Source organism: Colius striatus, unplaced genomic scaffold, assembly GCF_028858725.1.
Source record: "Colius striatus isolate bColStr4 unplaced genomic scaffold, bColStr4.1.hap1 scaffold_48, whole genome shotgun sequence".
NCBI lineage: Eukaryota > Metazoa > Chordata > Aves > Coliiformes > Coliidae > Colius > Colius striatus.
In genome coordinates, this window is record NW_026908529.1 from 957,889 (window position 1) to 975,745 (window position 17,857).

The 17,857-nt window shown below is 48.2% G+C and overlaps 1 pseudogene; it reads right to left on the reverse strand.

Moving 5' to 3' along the window:
* The window catches only part of LOC133629506 (protein lin-28 homolog B-like), a 37,999-nt pseudogene extending 36,401 nt beyond the window's left edge, over positions 1–1,598 (reverse strand).
* Positions 1,599–17,857: the final 16,259 nt, after the last annotated feature.

Genomic DNA, 17,857 nt, shown 5'->3' on the forward strand with positions numbered 1-17,857 from the left:
CCAACCACGTAAAAAGTTAAGATGCCTTTCTGCCTTCCTAACATGGCCCTAGCCAGACCCAAAATGGTCTCTCTAGCTGATAGCGCTCTTCTGATCCCAGAGAAGACGTCGTTGCAACTGCAGACTAACAGAAGGGCTCCTGCTTCACAAACCACACCACAGAGCTTGGGAATAGCTCCCTCAGCTTTGTCATTTTGTCCGTGTCTGGCATCTGGGGCTCCCGTGCGTGAAGGCGTTCATGCCAGCTCCCACGTCCAGGCTGCTCTGCTTAAAGCTAAACCCGAGGGCCACACGGCCCTCCTCTCCCCAGCAGCACGACAGAATTGGTCCCAGTTCCTTCACCTTTACCAGGTTTGGGGTTTGTTTTTTTTGTCTAGGAAGGAGTATTTTAAAACCAACCAAGCAAACCACACACACGCTTCAGAGTATCACCACAGGGATGCTCCCAGGTCCCAATTACTGCAGAATAACTCTGTAATTATGTCTTCATTTCACTAACTAATCTCAGATGAGCTTTTAAAAAGCAAGAAAAACGTTTGGAGTCGTATTCAAACGTTATCTGGATGAAACCCGACATTTATTTATCCTTTTCCAAGCTTAATCCAGTTTAATTGAAAACCTTTTTTTTCCCCTCCCCTTTTCCAAAAGAAAGGCACATCAGCTCACAATCAGTCTGGTGACAAAAGATAAACCTTGTTAAAAACAAAAGCGTGGCATTTGAAAACAAACAAAAAGCACGGGAGCAATTCCTAACCAAGCAGGACCGTGTGAAGAAACACCACCAGTCCTTCGCTCAAACCTCCAGCCACAGAGACTAAGCGCAATCTAAAGACCTTATTTACTCAAATCGTACACCGCCAACAAAACCACTATCCGAGGCAACGCTTTTAATTACAGATGTACCTAAAGACCTAGGAAAAAAAAACCCAAGCTTACTTCTCTTCGCGTGAAACCGGAGCCCCACTGAGCTCAGCCAAATGTGGCTGCCTGAGATGGAAGGCAGGGGAAAAAAAATGAGTCTTACTTGGTGTACAAAGACATCAACTGGAGACTCCAAGGGGCTTCCCTCTCGGTTGCTCATGGAGATATACCCGAATCTCATTCTCTCATTAAACCATTTGCAATGGCCGGTTCCGTGCAAAACCTGGGATTCCTCCTCTTCCTCCTGCTCCGGCAACTTCCCGGGCTCGTCTCCACCTTTACTCGCCCCTGCTGAGGAAGAGGGAAAGGCGTGGGGGGGCGGGATGGGGGGTTGGGAGTGGTGCGGGGAGAGGGGGGGTGGAAAAAGAAGGAAGGTGGGGGACAAGATGCAAAGGATAGAGTTAAATTCTGGTAACAGAATTGGCGCTGTATGAAGGGGTCACTACAGAAGGAACGAGGGGGAAACGACAACAAAAAAAATCGAACAGAACAAGAATGCAAACGCAAACGGACGAAAGATATTTTTTTTTCGTTAAGCCCTAAAACAAGCAACTTCTCCCCAAAATGCGTGAATAAAAAAGGGCAATGAAAATGCCCGGAGGTTAGAGGGAGGAAGCACCGCGGCACGGAGCCTCTCCCCCGCCCTCTGTGCCTGGGCAGCCCACGTTGCTGTACATACGTGCATTTTTCCATTTAACTCCATCTTTCAGCCACATTACAGCCCGGAACGCGATACTTTACTTGAATATTGCTGGTTTAAGACCGATCCCATTTCTCAACAGAAAACTCTCAGCCCAATTAGTCTCTCCTCGCAGGACCCGAGGGAGGGGGGAGAGGCCGGTCGGGGAAGGGGTGCAGGAGAGAGAATAAGCCAAATTGGGTAGATTGCACAACTAGTTACTGCACATGCGGCGCCGAAACCACTATTTTGCACCGTGTCTCCATCTCTCCTTGGAATAAACTTTCGATTAAAGTTGGGACAGGTGTACGGCCGTTTTCTCTCATCCCACCACGGCAACTGTGCTTAATCAAACAGGAACAATTCAAACAATAGCCCCCTGAAAGCTTTTCAAGTTGTGAATCGGTGTGGGCGGTACGGAACAGTTTCTTAGCTGGGTAACAATGGGTTAGGAGAAAGCCCCCTTGCACGAGCTGCTAAAAAAGGGTAATGCATAGTTGGGTTAAAGGGGGAGCGGGGGAAAGGGGGGGGGGGTTAGAGAGAACGAACGAGCGAGTGAAAATCATAGTAAAACAATAGAAAAAAAGAAAATTAACCTTCGGCCATGTTGCCCCACGGGCCCTCTGCTCCAAACTCGTGAGATGAAAACTTTCCCTGCGGATCGAAGTGCTCTTCTGCATGGATCTCACTGAAAACAAAGACAGACAGGCAACTGGTTATAAAATACAGCACCACAGAATCACAGCATGGTAGGTGCTGGAAGGGACCTTTAGAGACCATCCAGTCCAACCCCCTGACAAAGCAGGTCCCACCTAGATCAGGTCACACAGGAATGTGTCCAGGTGGGTTTGGGAACCTCCAGAGAAGGAGCCTCCACACCCTCCCTGGGCAGCCTGGGCCAGGGCTCCCTCACCTCAGCACTGACACAGTTTTTGCTTATGTTTCAATGGAACTGTTTGTGTTCCAGCTTCATCCCATCATCCCTTGTCCTGTCAGTGGATACAACAGAAAAAAGTGCTGCCCCAACCTCCTGACATTGAGATATTTGTCAATATTAATGAGATCTCCTCTCAGTCTCCTCTTCTCCAGACTAAACAGCCCCAGGTCCCGCAGCCTTTCCTCGTATGAAAGATGCTCCAGTCCCCTGATCATCTTGGTGGCCCTGTGCCGGCCTCTCTCCAGCACTTCCCTGTCCCTCTGGAGCTGGGAGCTGACAGCTCAGGTTTTCTGTGTCAGGAAGGCTCAGAACCAGCAGGCACGGTGTCTGCTGGTGAAACAGCAGCGGCTCCTGCGTCCTTCTTGATGAAGGCCGAGCTACATTTGAGAATCTCTTTCCCAGTCCCTCGGCAGGTGCTCCCTTGCCGCCCCGGCGCCAAAAGCCCACCCGGTGCGTGTGGCCGGGAGCCCGTACCCGGGGCCGCCATCCCAGCTCCCCTCACAGCCGCACGGGCGGCCCCGGCAGAGGGCGACAGCCAGCCAGGCATCCATCCCGCCGCAGCGAGGCACCCAGCGCCGCACGGCCGCGGGGCCACGGCAGCAGGCGAGGCGATCCCAGCGCCGGCCTCTCCTCACACTGAGGCGATCGCCAGCGCCAGCCTCCTCACACTGAGGCGGTTCCCAGCGCCGGCCTCTCCTCACACTGAGGCGATCACCAGCGCCAGCCTCTCCTCACACTGAGGCGATCAGCAGCCTCCTCACACTGAGGCGATCCCAGCGCCAGCCTCCTCATCCTGAGGCAATTCCAGCACCAGCCTCCTCATCCTGAGGCGATCCCAGTACCAGCCTCCTCATCCTGAGGCGATCCCAGCGCCAGCCTCCTCATCCTGAAGCGATCACCAGCGCCAGCCTCCTCATCCTGAGGCAATTCCAGTACCAGCCTCCTCATCCTGAGGCGATCCCAGTACCAGCCTCCTCATCCTGAGGCGATCACCAGCACCAGCCTCCTCATCCTGAGGCAATCACCAGCACCAGCCTCCTCACACTGAGGCGATTGCCAGCGCCAGCCTTGCTCCTCACCCTGTGGCAGCTTCAATTCACCCTTGGATGGCTTCACCTGTATCGAGGCCATAAAGAAGAGACATGCAGAGTGGAGATACTGGCCCCAGATATAACCGTGTTCTAATGGACGTGCTGCTTTCAGCCAGGGAAACCCGAGCATGGTGGTGGAGGGATGCAGTGCCCTGTCACGAGCCAGGCTCTCACCCAGGGCCAGGTCCCCTGCCCCGGCCTCTGCCTCAGCCAAGGCAAGGGTCTGACACAAGCTTTTGCAGTGCTTGTGCTGCAGACGGTTCCTAACGGCACTTAGGTTTCAATTCAGAAGAAAATACATCAAGAGCTGGCAAAGAGTCATAACACAGGGTTGGTTGGTTTTCTCTTGAAAATGTGCAAGTGGTGGTTACTCGGGGTGCTGTCTTCAATGGGACACAGCTGCCCAGGAGCCACTCCAGCCCACACGGGCAAGGCAGGCCTCCTCCCTAGCGCTCAGACATGGCTGAAGTCCACAAACACTCTTCTCTTAGCCTTGTTAGCCAGTCTAACAGTCTTCCAGTTAGAGTCTGGAAGAAACCTCCAGTAATCCCTTATTGAACCCTCTTGCTATGTAACACGCACCAGGAATGCCAGTCCTTGGATTACATTAGTTCTAACCCATGATACCAACAACTAACTACATGCCTTTGGCATGGTGATTCTATGCCAGTGATGTTCAGCACTAAGCTCTCTATGGCTTCTGTTTCTTTGTTTTATTAAAGTCACACTGAAAGCACAGACATGGTACTGGAGAGAACTGAAACAATGATTTCTCTTTTCTAGCTTTCTCTTCACCATCAATGCACTTAAAAGTGGTTGCACAAATATTTAGCCCCGGTGGAATCAACTAAGGATTAAAACAGACCGTAGCTGTAACTAACTGCATGTACAAAACAGTGCACCATCTTCTGTCTCAAGCCCAATGGCAAAACACTTCAAATGCTCAAGATTCCTGGAAAGGAACAGGGCACTGTTTCACCCATTGTTCAGTGGTTGCTGCCAGTCTGTAGAAAATCAAGATGTCTAGTCCAGAATCTACCCACAGAATCTACCTTCCAAAGCGATGCTATTGATAAAACATGCATTGTTCTCAAACAGACTGCAAAATGGACATTGACATTTGCAAATCCACTATAGCAAATGATGCTTCAGCATCTCCCTCTTCAAATCTAACCATCAGCATCTTCAATATTAGCAAGACACTAGTCATCTTGACTTTAAGTAGGCCAACGACGAATAACAATAGCCCAATGGCATCTGCCAGTATTGCAAAACTTGCACACAGTCATTTCCTGTCAGACCTTTATAATCCTTATGGAAAGCATTAATTAAATGTAGCACACATTCCCCATAAATTAGTAAGCAGCAGAAAAACAAACCTTGCCATTCCCTGATAACTGTGATAATGTACTTCAAGTGACCTGCTTCCATTTCTATGTCACGTTGCACTTTGGAGCTTTGTGTGGTTTTTCCAGTGGAATCTGAGGACTCTGCTTCCCTTAGTCTGTCTCCATATACTACAGAATAACCCACGACGAGACACAGAACATAAAGCTTCCCTTGAATCAAGAAGAAAACAACATGTACAAGCCCCATTGTCCTTTAGTATTGATTTCCCTAGCATGGGAAGTAAAAGGACATACTAAATCGGTTGTAAACTGCAGTCGGCCTGATCTAAGACCAAAACATCAAGCTCTTTCCCCTATAACAGAACCCAAAAGTGGGAAGTTATTGAACAGTGTCTGAGTTCTTTCTGATATTTTCAGAGCAGCGATCCCCCGCCTCCCAGTGGCATTCAGTCCTCTCAACTACCCTTCAGCTTCCCCATCCACCTTCTGGATAAAACAGTAAGAAAGTAAAGCTTGCAGTCAGATACACAACAACAGCAAAAGCCCTTATGTGATTTACTTTCTCCCCCTCCAACACCCATGTCTGAGAAATCCCAAATGTGGTATTTATTATAGTCTAGGTTCCATTGTGCCCTGCTCTAGGTGGTGCTGCTCTGGCAGGGGGGTTGCAATGGATTAGTTCTCCAGGTCCCTTCCAGCCCTTGAGATTCTGATTCTGTGGATGTTTATTTGTTACCAACCAAATCCAGGGTGTGTCTGAAGTGTTTCCTGGCAGGTCCACATGCCAGTCAAGGGTGTGCCTAGAGCCAGTGTTGTTTACCATCTCTATATTCATTACTCATCAATGACTCCTACCAAGAAAACAGGCACACCCCTGGATCTTAAATGCATTCTTTCCCAAGGAACCATACCATATGGCATACTCCTCACCCCACTCTCCTTCAGGGATGCTATTAGCCCTTTGATCCACAGTGCTGCAGCTCTTGGGTCCCCCCTGCTACACGTGCTCCTGTTACAACAGCCACAAAACCCGACAGCACCTGATATGTGTACACAAGCTCACACATCCATATCTCCAGGCACATAAAATATACACAATGTATGAGCTGGCTCTTGCTAACAACACTCTCATTTTGGCATGTTCTTCGAATGCCTAAATTAGTGCAACCATAACAAGTATTTCTTCACCTCAGAAGCACGGTGGAAATTCACTTAAACACGACAGAAGAGTCCAGATGTTAATCACCTGGTGAGATGATGAAACCACAAAAAGCCCTTAAAAGTGAAGTTACAGTAGAAGCAGCCCTAACAACAACCACAGCAACGAAAAGCAAGAAAGATTTGTTAACACAGGACTGTCTTTCTCACAGTAGGCTCCCACAGTTTACAAGGTTGCTTCAGGCCCACAAAACAATGCAACAAACACAGAGATGGCAATTATCCTAATGGGGAATCCTTTCTTCAGTAGAGCACTGACAGGAAGGAGAACCAGGGCGGTTTTATGATAGAAAAAAGATGTGTGTGTGTGTGTGTGTGTGTGTGAGTGTGTGTGTGGACACGCGCCGGCGATGCGGCACATCGGCGTGTGGCACCGCAGCGACAAACACGGGCACACGCGTAGCCGTTTGCACCTGAAGCACCCCCCGCGTGTGCCGTGTGCGTGTGCCGTGTGCGTGTGCCGCCGCCGCCGCTCATGCCTTGGCTGCACGTTACTAACCTCGCATTCAAACCAAAAGCGCGCCGGAAATGCGAGATCACCTTAATACGGCCCAGAAAGTGCCGGGGGAGGGGGCGGCGTGGGGAGGGGGGGGGGAAGGGGACAGGGTAGCGTTTCAAAACATTGCTGGAGGGGGATGGGGCGAGGAATTGTACTTCACAGGTTTCTCCGCCATCTCTTTCCGGGGGAGGGGATGTGATTAATGACTTCCTAAATAAGAGCCCAGTTTTCAAGCCTGGTATTGGAGTGAACCTCAGTCAGCAGCGATTGTTCCCCCGGAGCGCGGGGGAGAGCAGAGGGGGGATGGGGAAGAGGAGGAGGAGGGCTGACAGAGGAAAGAGTTTGCTGGAGAGGAGGAAGGCGGAAAAAAAAAAAGCCAGAGGAAGAAGACAAAGGGGAGGAATAACGCCGGCGGGACTGATGGTTTAAGTCCTCGGCAGCAGCGGGCGGGAGATCCCACTCGGGAACGAAACGCGTCCTGTGTCCGGAGCGCCCCAGGAGCCGGGCTGAGCCCGTCGGTCCCGCAGGTACGCAGCCGGCAGCCCGCTCGCCAAGCAAGGCTGCTGCTGGGGTACCGCCAATTGCGAAGCGAAAAACAAACCAAAACAACAACAAAACAGTAAACAAATTATATTCCCTTCGTTAGGTGAGCTTCCGTTGTATTCTCCGTCTGCCCCGTCTCCTTCGGTACAGACGAAGGCAGGAAAACATGGGGTTTTGCCTCTTCTGTCCTCCCCACCGCCAGCCCGCCCCTAACCTCACTTCACATCCAGTACTGTGCAACCTTTAAATGTCGCCCATACCTTGTGAAAACCTGGGCTCAATTACTTCCTTATTAACACCCCTTCCCCCCCTCGCCCCCGGCACCTTCTCTTATCCCAAGGACACACACAAACAAAAGCCGAAGCGACAAACCGATCGGCGCAGCGCCCGCGTACGGGGTGGGGGGGAGGGGAGGGGGGTGTTACGCCTTTTCAAAGCACTTGCTGTTGTTTGGGAAGTGGCGTCGATCAGTCTGCCCAATTAAGGGGGACGCCTTTGCCCCCACCGCCCTCTCTACTCCTTTTGTTGCCTTTCAGGAGAGCGTCAATGCCCCCGCCAGCGCCGCGGTTCGTGTGAACCACCAAGGTGCTGAGTTTGGAGCTTTGCTGGGAAGAAGTGAGGGGGTGGGCAGAAGCGAGCAAACACGGGCAGCCCGGCCAGTGGGGCAGAACCTTTAAATCCTGACATTCCTTTGCAGTCTTCGACCGTAAATTTCCTATAGGTTATTTCAACAGTGGAGGTCGACAGTCCCACACCGACCTGCCTTACGCCTTCGTGCAACACACCATTCCTTTTTGCTCCTCAACCTCCCTTCCCCCTTTGCAACAGCGATTATTTTACGATATTAAATCACCAGTAATCTTATATGCTTGGATCTTGTGACCGGGAAGATATCTAATATACAATAAATATATGAGATTTTAAGAGGCGTGAAACCCCAGCTACGAGCAAATCTGAGCTCTCCGCCCCTCCCTCCCGAAACACAGCATTCTGTTTAATACTGTTTTAACAGACTTTTGGGGTTTGTTTTCCAAATTGATTAAAAAATATCGACACTTGGTATGAAAAAAAATCTTTAGAGGCTGGAAGATTGGTTAAACAGACGCAAACTGAGTGGATTGAGTTCATTAACAAAATGTCTTGTTAGCAAATTTCAGTTAAAATTCAGTGCAATGTGGTATTCTTCGATGAACAAATTAATGGCTTAACAAAAACCCATTAAATAAACGTATGTAAAGACATTTATTGCAAAGGATTTTTTTTAACCTTGTAAAATAATGCAGATTTTGTAAAATGAGAGTGCGAGGGAAGGTTTTTCAAACGGCCTTTACGGAGAATTTTCAGGCCTCCAGTATTAGTGGAATTAGGGTTGGGGTCACTGGACTGGTCACTGGTGTCAGATGTTATCGGCTCATTCATTTCCTGCAAGGGACATCAGCCTTTCAAGTTTTGTGGAAGGTAGAGAGCTGTGGCCAGCTGGGAACTCTCCGGGAAAGGCAAAAAGAAAAAAAGAAGGGGGGAAAAAAAAAACCTTCCAAAATTCATTCACAAAGGATTGGGGGAGAGACTGGAGCATAAAAGGTGGGGGCAAAAAAGCCTTGAACAAGCCAGTTCGTGGGGGGGGAAATTAATAGTAATAATTGATATATTTAAAAGGTATTTCTATCCTCACGATTTGCTAAATAGATGTTAATTTTGGTAAAGACAATTATAGGAAGCTGGATTAATTGTCTTTCTAAATGCACAGCAAGAGCTCACTTGAAACTGCGTAACCAAACCCAGCCGTGTCGCGTTTTGCGACCTTCCTGAAACTTTTACAGTCCCAACTCCGGTTTCTTCCAAACCAAACAAAACACAGCAAAAGACCCCTGCTTCCAAAAAATACCCAAACAACCCCGAAACAGACAAAAACGCGGAAAAAAACCCCCGCAAACCGCCAAACAAACGACTGCCCCGCGTGCTTTTAAAACAAAACAAGTGTTTTACACTTGAAAGCGGGGCACAGCCAACATTTCTTCCTGACTGGCAGGCGGGAAAGGTGACAGAGAGCCCCTGCTCCGCCTCCCCCCTCCTCTCCTTCCCGGGTGGGGGTTGCTCTGCTCCGCGGCCGCCCCACGCACGACAGTGGCTCTCTCGCTGATGTTTGACTGAACAAAACGCCCGTCGGGTTTCCTACGCGGTTTCTATCGAAAACGGCTCTTCTAAGTATCGGGATGAAGGGGGAGGCTTTCCGGACGCTCCCTCAAGGCAGAGCCCCTTGGCCTGGGGGTCGGTGCGGCCCCTCAGGGGGCCCAGGGGCTCTGCTGGTGCGGAGCTCCTCCCGCCAAAACGCCCATCACCTACAGTTTGGGCGCCAAATTCGGTTTCCCTTTCCGCCGCCGCGAAGCTCCGGGGCGGAGGGTGGGGGGTTGCCACCGGCCCGACGGGCTTTGCTGTCGACAGTCTCTCAGGGGGTCGGGGAGGGGCGGGAATGAGCGTTCCCAGGCGGACACCGAAAGCCGAGTGTGAGGGCTCTGTCAGTGCCCGCGGGCACAGAGGCGGGTCTGCTCCCCGCAGCCCTCCCCCGGCGCTGGGCTTTTTTGGCTTTTGGTTTCTCGTTTAACGTTTCCATAAAATGAGATTCTTTCCCGTGTGGGAATGCGGGACGTGCGTTCCCAAATCATGTCGGACCGTGCCTACCCACACAGCAGCTCTCCTCTTTTTATTCCCCTCCGCACCATTCCCGCAGGGTTGTCATTGAATGGAGATATTTTTAACAAAGCACAGCTCCAACCCAGCTGCGCGCTTCCCCTGGATAGGGGCGGTGAGGGACGGGATTCGCTCGACGTGCATCTTACGGGGGAAAGAAGTTACCGGTTTTATAACGCTGCCTTCGCACCGCGCCCGTCCCGAACGACGCTGCAGGCGCAGCGGGCACCTCTCTCCCCGATACAACCGGAGCACAGCTCTGGGAGGCTCCCGACAGGCGCTACAGCCGGGGCGGGTAGCACCTCCGCGGGCGGGCACGGCTCCCGCAGCCCGCCTCCGCCTGCCCCGGGGACACGGGCCGGGCCTCACGGACCGTCCGCAGCCGCCGCTGCTTTCATGGACGGCCGGAGCGCGGTTCGAGAGGACAGGCGGCGGCTGCGGGAGCCGCGGCAGGATCGTTGCCGGGGGTTATAAAGCGCTGCGAAGCGCTGTAAGGGCGGCCGGCACCCATGCAGAGAGCTCCGCTGCAGGATGTGGGCTCACGTACAGGAACAGTCGCTCAGCTGCGCATTTGCAACTGATAGCCACCGCTTCCCCGCCGGATTTAAGGAGGCTCCAGCCAGTCGTCGCATGGGTCCGTCCGACGGGGTTAAAGCCCCGCGGGGACGGGCTGCCCGCCCCGAGTACCCAGCGGCCCGGTTTCACTGCTCCCCGCAGAGCGGGGCGATGAGCGTCCGCGCCTCCGGAGCCCCCGCTGCAGCCCGACTGCCGCCGCCGAAGCCCCCGCTGCAGTCCGAAAGCCGCCGCTGGGCGGGTCCGAGCCTCCGGAGCCCCCGCTGCAGCCCAACAGCCGCCGCCGCCGGGGGGGGTCCGCGCCTCCGGAGCCCCCGCTGCAGCCCGACAGCCGCCGCCGGAGCCGCCGCTGCAGCCCGACAGCCACCGCCGGGCTGGGGCTGCGTGTCCCGGCGGTGAAGCCGCGCAGGCGCTGTTCCCCCCCGCCCAGCACACAGGTAAAGCCGGGTCCCGAGCCGCCTGCCCGCCCCACGAGCCGGCCCTCGGCGGAGCCCCGAGCCCCCTGCATGCGCTGCCGGGCACGGCGGGACCCCGGCCAGGGCGTGCCCTGCCCCCGGTGCGTGGGAAGCACCCGCAACGACAGAGGTAGGCAACCAACTCCCGCAGTTAAAACCAGGGGAGTCGGGCCGGCGGTACGTACGCAGCGCTGTCAGACCCGCAGCCTTCTGCCAGGCTCCTACAGTTCACAGCAGGTCCCTGACGGTGGGGTACTGCAAATAAACTTTCCTGACGACACCGTTTATTTGTCTTGCAGAACACTCAAACCGCACCAAGCGAGAACTCGGAAGCTTGGCCTGTTGCAGACTTGACAGTTACCCCAGGTAAATTAACTACATGCTTTCACCCAAAAATGATTTGAAAAGAGAAAGTCGGATATTAAAGCTGTTTCTTTCATAGCTGGTGGTAGCCAAGGGACTGATGTCTTCCACACAGTAAAACCAGCAGTGCTTCCTTCAAAGCATGACGAATACTGTAAGTAGGATCAGAGTGCAGAACAACCAGAGAACAAACCCCACCAACAATTTATTTGCTAACAAACAGGTACAATAGCGACGCAACGGAAAAGAGGAAAACATCCTGATGTGAAAGGAGCTCTTTTAGTTTACTCAGCAGCCCGGTGACTTAAACGGGTGAATGCTGCAAAGTGCATATACAACTTCACAACTCTGTGTACAGAACCCAAGCATTGAAAAACCAGAAACCATCGGTTCTTAAAATATAGATATTCCCCACACACGTTGGTCACTTATATTAACCCAGCAAAAGCATTTGTAACGAACTTTGCCACTTACCCTTTGAACCAGTCAGTGAAAATTAACACTTTACTCTTGTTTACAGTTCTTGCCTGTTGGCACAAGCACTATGCACACTGCATTTGATTTCAGAATGGAGTGTTGCCTTACACTCTGAACTAATTTGTCCATGGCTTCCTCAACGAACAATTCTAAACCATGTATTTCACCCTGAGATGCTTTCATTGTTTTAACTCTCTTTGCCTTTCCTTCAGCAAAATATCGTTAGTGTGAAATGTAGAAACAAGAAAAATCTGAATGTCCTTTATGGCACTGAAAGGTGGGAAAAAAGGTGAAAGCTCTCACAATTTTATTCTTAATCCAGCCATAGTTTTCTTTGCTTTTCTTTACAACGTTTTTCTAGCAAGTGAAAACAATAGCAAGTGCAGGAGAGATGGCAAAAACTTTTTAAAGTGCTGTCTCAAGAAAATGAACTGAAAACCTGGCAAATTCAAATTTAGTCTTTCTTTAATAATTTCACCCAATTTCTGTCACTGGTCTGAAGGAGAGAAATTAAGAGTTTGAAGTAAATAAAATAGCTCACCGACAATCCAGGTATGCTTTTCCCAGATACCCAAAGAGGCTAAGTGTACCTTAGTTTTTAACAAGTAAAATAGGCATTTTTGAAGCTCAACCATACAGCTATCAACTGTGTAACTGCTTGTAACAATGGCATTTGACTACAGTGAGAACAAAACCAGAAAAGTAAAATGTGCCTCCGCTGTTGTTATGAATCAGATTCTTTTGGGTTATAAAAAAGGAGTTATAAAATCGATTGTTATCAGATTTGGAGTCAATGAAAGCCTTACAACTATTTAAAACTATTTACAGTTACTAAAGTGTCTCTTCACAATGAAATACTATTATTGTATTCGTATTGACAATCATTTTAGCATTAAAAAACTATTTAGAATTTATTCCGCATAAAACCTTAACAACATACACTAAAGGAACGTGATGAACTTAAAACTTCTCCAACTGCAGTTATTCCATGACTCTATGCTGAATGAGATTAGTTTTAAGGATTGGAATGTATAAACAATTCTCATATTGAGTGTATTTGGTTTAGTAACATCTACAATTCCATACAGGCTGCACTTGAATGTAGGTGCAGTAAGCAACTGTTGTAATTAATTAACAAAAATCAGTGTAAAACAAGCACGTTTCCAACAGTACTTTGTAAGATTCAAAGATCATTTTAAAAGGATACACAATTTAAAGATAAAACACATTATCCTCTGCTAGTTCTGTTTTTCTTTCTGCTTCACATTTGAAGTATTTGGCTCCCAGTTTACTGTCAGCATGGGCATATCAACCTTGCCACAGACTGATTTGCTACACAGCAAATGAAACTGTGAGAAAACCACCTTGTGACCTTATTATTTGTTTTCAGATGGAATTTTCTTTGTGTTTTTAAAATTAAAGAGTATCAGTACTTACTTAAGGAAAAACTCTAAAAGCTACAATTCTGAAGTCACAGATATTTTTCAGAGCTCTATTATGGATTTATTTTGTAGTTAATTCTATGAGAAACTATATCTAAATAGATATACACATACAGTTAGGTTTTATTTCCTCACTGGAAAACTATTTGCAAACAAAACAATGCCAAATAAAGCCCTGAAAAAGATACACATTAAAGGCCAAATTAAGAAAGAGCCGTTATGGCAATGAGGTGAATTCAATATTTCACTTTTTAGTTTAAAAATAAATGCTGTTTCTTCCATTCCCATGATTACACTAAGCTGAGTGTTTATTGCTCATGTTCAATGTAGACATGGTACACTTTTAATCCAGAATTGTACATTTTTTTCCCTCAATACATAACCATCTGTACTGTAAACAAATGGTACAGCTTACCTCTTTTGTTTAGGCTGCAAAAGTACTCTAAGCAATTAAGACTTTAACATCACCCTCTCAGAAGTGATGGCACTGCAACAAGTTTTATTTTTAAAAATACATTCTGTGGGTTTTCACTTGTTCCTGTAACAACTTCTTTAGTACAGTTTGTTCAGACCTCCTTTCTGAAGGTTTTTTAACATTAACCTCGCACTTATTTTCACAGAGCTTACACAGCATGGGATTTTTGCTTTACGAACAAATAAGCCTTTTACCTACAAAATACAGAATCTTCTTTCTTGTTTTTGGTTTGTAAGATTTGTTGTTTTTTTTTTTTTTTTTAATCACTGAATTATTACTTGAGAGCATTTTACAGTCATTTATCTTTTGTGACATGATCAAATACTGCTATGGATATTGTGTATTAAAGCAACCAAAGCAAAGCTTATAAAAGTAAAATAATAGATGAGTGAGTGTATTTTAAACACCAATATTCACTTTCCTACAATGATGAATGGTTCAGGGTGTATGGCATTTCTCTTATTCTAACCAGAGTGGACAGCAGTCCTGCACATCATACCTTCTGACTGAGTCACTGTTTCAAACCACTGAACAAATAAAGTCATACAATGGCCATTTCTAAGAGACTTTAGTGCAGACAGGTCCTTCATTCAAACCAGACAAAAACCACCCAAAACACAGGAAGATCTAACAGTTCTCAGTCTCTAAAACCAAAGATGCAAATCTTTAACTGTGGTGCACACATCACTATTTGAAGCAGGTACAGGAGACACAGTGCTTGAAAGAAAATCAAAACCCTGGGGTGTGATTCAAAACCAGCAGTGAGTGTGCAAATTTCAACAGTGTAATTTGTGGGTCTTATCCTTTGATGTTGCAATACTGAACGTGCTGTAGGAAATATAAAATGCTACCCATAGAATATTTATTAAAGACCTTTAGAATATTACCAAAACATAGTTTAGTGTGAGTATGATCCTATAATTATAAACACTGTTAAAGATCCTGAATCTGAGGGGAGGAATATTACACTGCATGTTACAAAATGATAACCACACACACATACTGGTTAAAACAGTTGGGGTTTTGGGCTGTATATTTACTGTACAATGACAGGGAGAATGCTGCAGACTGGAAGCAGGATTTTTAGGAAGGGAAGTTCTTTGCTAGAAATAAGAAGTATGTGCATGAGTTCCAAAGTGCACGGACCTGCAGTTTAACTTTACTGAAATCACACCGTGCATGACCTCATTCTTTGCTCACTGAGAAAGCAGAAAATGGCTCCACACTCTTCCCTTCGCTGCCAAGCACAAATTCTAAATACAATTTCAGGTTATCAAATGCTAAACTAAGGAACGGTTTTAAACGCTTAAAACTAGACAGATTGATTTTTGTGTCAGTAGCAGTAGCACAGATAGTTCCCTATTACAGCCACATTCAAGAAAAGAGGGAATTGTACCTCCATTTCTCTGTTGAAACCGACTAGTTCAATATTAGAGTCCTCATTTTTCTGTATAATTAAGCTTTTGTTCAACGGTGAAAACACTAGAAACTGATTGCTTGAAAATGAGCTGCATGACCTTTGTCCCCGTTTCTCACCCCTGACCTTTGATTTGAAGCCCCTGCATAACAATTTATTCTATTTTTAGAAACAGAATGCTAAAAAGTCCATACATTTTAAACATTATTATTCTCCCATGTGAAACACATCAGGGTTGTGGTTTTCTGTCTTTTTTTTCAGCCTCTCCACATCAAACCAGAGTAGCATGTTTGCTTTTTTTTTTTATTGGAAACACCCACTGTGCAATTACAGAACATGAACACTTGTCTCTGGGGTGAAAAAAACAGCTTTTTTTTCCTTTTAATGTACTGGGTATGCTGAAGGACATTAAAGTGAACTTAGGAAAGAAATAAAAGAGTCATCTACATTGCATGCACTTTAAAATGTATCTGTCTTTTCCTACAGAGAGAAAGAAAGGAAAAAAAATGTCTTGTGCCTGTGTGCATACTGCTGATAATGGATACTTGTTTTTCTCCTGAAGCATCCCCGTACCACCTACCACTGGTGACTGTGTTCGCATGGATGACGTGCTGTTTGGATATTACCTTTCAGAGTGTCCTTTCATAAACTGAGCCTGTGGTTAAAAATAGCAAACAGCAAGTTCCTCCCTAGTTTCTTGCTTTCATCTGGGCATCCATTTTATACATGTAACACTATGCTTTGCAATTTGCTTTCAGTTTTTGCATATATTGTTTTCTCTGGTGGAAGGGCCCTTTTTCCATGGGGGAAAGTCTCCCATGGATATCACTGCCAGCATGCAGTACCGGAGCGATTACAAGTGCATGACACAAAAGCTTTAGGTGAAAGCATTTCCCTACTGTGACCCCCCCCCTCCTTGTGAACGACGCAAAAATACAGGCGACGACTCCGCGGCGACGACAGGACGGGCAAGGGGCGGCCGCCCCTCGCCCCCCGGCCGCGGAAAACATGGCTGGCGGCCTTCAGCACCACGGACAGCGCCGCGCTGCGCCTCGCCACGCCGGCCGCAGGAGGGGCCGCAGCCCCGGCCCCGCACCGACCCCGCAGCTCCGGCCCCCGCCGCGCAGCTCCGGCCCAACACACGCCGACCCCGCCGCCCTCCCTGCCCAGGGAAAGATGTCTCCTTGGGAAGCTATCCCCCACCCACAGCGCTCCGCGATGGCAACGCCTGCCGCGGGCTGTAAGTTGCGATTGGAATAGAAGGCTTACTGGGAACTGGAGCAAAAGGAGAAGACACCCGCTTGGGGTTTAAAAACTCATTTCTGCGCCTGAGGATGCGATTGGAAACAGCTGGCAATAGCTGAGGCTGCAGCCCTGCAGGCCTAGGAGGGAGAGGGTTTGGTGCATCCTCCTTCATTTACTTATCACTATTTTTCCTCTTCTCAAGTTTTAAATACGTGCCAGCTAACACATTTTCAGATTAAAAGAAGGCTGGATAGAACTGAGACACCAGCACCCGCCTGTCACAGGATGTATTTCAGAGCACAGTGGGAGACAGCTATTTTTGTCATACACACTCAGGCAGATTTTCTACTACAGCTGCATTTTTTGCAACTACTTATATGGAGCAAACATCAGCCCTAATCACTACTTGTGCCATTACATGCACGATTTGTTTCAGTACAGCAGAGGAAACTTGGCTTCCTGCTGTATTAATAATTAAGGTCATAATTTAATTCAATATTAATTCTTACTACTCTATACCAAGGGGAAAACCCATCACTGTTCATAGGATGATGCCTGGGATGCATATCTTACAAATAGTTTCCTGAACGAGCTCATCAGGGTTGTCTCCTCTTAAGCTTTAAGGTTGTTTTCAGTGTGTTTTAAAAAAACCACAAATGACTTGCAGTTTTGTAGAGCACAGCACACAGGTATCGATGCAAGAGTAAACATGCACTACTGCATTTCAGTACAATAGGATATACCTAGCTACCAAGGAAACTACACACAGCTGCATTTAAATGAATGACAACCAAATTTAACTGTAATTATTGCCTCAGCATCTGGCGACTTGCTCGCGACAGGACGTTTTTCAGCACCTGCAATTACTCATATTGTTTCTACTCAAGATGTGATATTGCAAACCAGGCTACTAGATGGGGAGAAACTCCCCAGCCCCGTACATGGCCTGTTTACAAACCACAGCAAGTTCAGTTATGTAAGGAAGGAGCACCAAGTCTGCAAACACAATGGACGAGTGCACGGCTATTGTGTCCCATCGCTGTAAGAATATAACACGTAATCAACTCAACTGCTAAAAACCGGTGAGAGAGAAACAAGTAAATGAATCAAATACCTTACTACGTGTATCAGATTAAAACGGGCAATTCCCTCGTGATAAAGCAAAAACCCCCACGTTACAAAACACTGAAATGAACCTCGAGGTTTTAGATTTATTTAGCTACGCCGATGTCGTATTTAGTCACGGCTCGAGCGAGATATTTACGTGCATTTCTGCTGTTTGCTTATTGCTAGGTTAATTTAGTCGCTGTTGATCTGACCCGCTGCATGCTTCGCTGCAGCCTCAGCCCAACACCCCGGCATGCAGCCACCACCCGGTATCCAGCCGGCGGGCGCGAAGAAGCGCCCGAACCGACTCCGCCGCCTCTCCCCCGCGGGCGTGAGACCAGACCAGGCGTTTCGGAGGCACTTCTGCACTTTTATTTG